The sequence below is a fragment of the Psammomys obesus genome, unplaced genomic scaffold (assembly GCF_907164565.1).
Source record: "Psammomys obesus unplaced genomic scaffold, mPsaObe1.curated_primary_1811, whole genome shotgun sequence".
Classification (NCBI taxonomy): Eukaryota; Metazoa; Chordata; class Mammalia; order Rodentia; family Muridae; genus Psammomys; species Psammomys obesus.
The window spans coordinates 1,006,927-1,009,189 of NW_026596430.1; the positions used below are offsets into that span (position 1 = coordinate 1,006,927).

The 2,263-nt window shown below is 39.1% G+C and overlaps 1 non-coding gene across 1 annotated transcript; it reads right to left on the reverse strand.

The window, feature by feature from the left end:
• Window positions 1-2,156: 2,156 nt before the first annotated feature.
• Window positions 2,157-2,263, reverse strand: LOC129669569 (U6 spliceosomal RNA). Its single transcript, XR_008719040.1, has one exon. It is a non-coding gene; the product is annotated as a U6 spliceosomal RNA (small nuclear RNA).

Sequence of the window (2,263 nt, forward strand, 5' to 3'; positions counted from 1 at the left end):
AGTAGTATTCCATTGTGTAAAAATACCACAATTTCTGTATCCATTCCTCCGTTGATGGACATCTGGGTTGTTTCCAAGTTCTGGCTATTACAAATAAAGCTGCTATGAACATGGTTGAACAAATGTCCTTGTTGTGTACTTGAGCAAATTTTGGGTATATATCTAGCAGTGGTATAGCTGGGTCTTGAGGTAGCACTACTCCTAGTTGTCTGAGAAAGATTGACTTCCAAAGTGGTTGAACCAGTTTACATTCCCACCAGCAATGGAGGAGGGTTCCCTTTTCTCCACAACCTCTCCAGTATGTGCTATCACTTGAGTTTTTCATCTTGGCCATTCTGATGGGTGTAAGGTGAAATCTCAGGGTTGTTTTGATTTGCATTTCCCTAATGGCTAATGAGGTTGAGCATTTCTTTAAGTGTTTCTCTGCCATTCGATGTTCCTCTTTCGAGAATTCTGTTTAGCTCTGTTCCCCATTTTTTAATCGGATTACTTGGTTTGTTGCTTTTCTGCTTCTTTAGTTCTTTATATATACTGGATATTAGCCCTCTGTCAGATAAAGGGTTGGTGAAGATTCTTTCCCAATCTGTAGGCAGTCGTTTTGTTTTGATGATAGTGTCCTTTGCTTTACAGAAGCTTTTCAGTTTCATGAGGTTCCATTTATTGATTGTTGCTCTTAGAGCCTGTGCTGTTGGTGTTCTGTTCAGGAAGTTGTCTCCTGTGCCAATGAGTTCTAGGCTGTTCCCCACTTTTTTTTTCCAACTGATTTAGAGTATCTGGTTTTATGTTGAGGTCCTTGATCCACTTGGACTTTAGTTTGTGCAGGGTGATAAATATGGATCTATTTTCATTTTTCTGCATGTAGACATCCAGTTGGTCTAGCACCATTTGTTGAAGATGCTGTCTTTTGTCCATTGAATTGATTTGGCTTCTTTGTCAAATATTGAGTATTCATAGGTGTGTGGGTTTATTTCTGGGTCTTCTATGTGGTTCCATTGATCCTCCTTTCTGTTTCTATGCCAATACCATGCAGTTTTTATTACTGTTGCCTTGTAGTACAGCTTGAGATCGGGAATGGAGATACCTCCAGATGATCTGTTGTTGTACAGGATCGTTTTGGAGATTCTGGGTTTTTTGTTTCTCCATATGAAGCTGAGAATCTTTTTTTCAAGGTCTGTAAAGAATTGAGTTGGTATTTTGATGGGAATTGCATTGAATCTGTAGATGGCTTTTGTCAGGATGGCCATTTTCACAATGTTAATCCTACCAATCCATGAGCACGGGAGATCTTTCCATCTTCTGAGATCTTCTTCAATTTCTTTCTTCAAAGACTTGAAGTTTTTCTCAAACAGGTCTTTCACTTGTTTGGTTAGAGTCACACCAAGGTACTTTATATTATTAGTGGCTATAGTGAAGGGTGTTGTTTCCCTAATTTCTTTCTCAGCCTTTTTGTCTTTGGTATACAAGAGGGCTTCTGATTTTTTTTGAGTTGATTTTGTATCCTGCCACTTTACTGAAGTTGTTTATCAGCTGAAGAAGTTCTCTGGTTGAATCTTTGGGGTCGCTCATGTATACTATCATATCATCTGCGAATAGTGACACTTTGACCTCTTCCTTTCCGATTTGTATCCCCTTGATCTCCTTTAGTTGTCTTATTGCTCTGACTAGGACTTCAAGTACAATGTTGAAGAGATATGGAGAGAGTGGGCAGCCCTGTCTTGTCCCTGATTTCAGTGGGATTGATTTAAGTTTCTCTCCATTGAGTTTGATGTTGGCTATAGGCTTGCTGTATATTGCCTTTACTATCTTTAGGTATGTGCCTTGTATCCCTGATCTCTCCAAGACTTTAAACATAAATGGGTGTTGGACTTTATCAAATGCTTTTTCGGCATCTAAGGAGATGATCATGTGGTTTTTCTCCTTCATTTTGTTTATTTGGTGGATTACATTGATGGATTTCCATATATTGAACCACCCTTGCATGCCTGGGATGAAGCCTACTTGGTCATGGTGGATGATATCTTTGATGTGTTCTTGGATTAGGTTTGCAAGTATTTTATTGAGTATTTTTGCATCAATGTTCATAAGAGAGATTGGTCTGAAGTTCTCTTTTTTTGTTGGATCTTTGTGTGGTTTAGGTATCAAGGTGACTATGGCTTAAAAATATGGAACGCTTCACGAATTTGCGTGTCATCCTTGCGCAGGGGCCATGCTAATCTTCTCTGTATTGTTCCAATTTTAGTATATGTGCTGCCGAAGCGAGCAC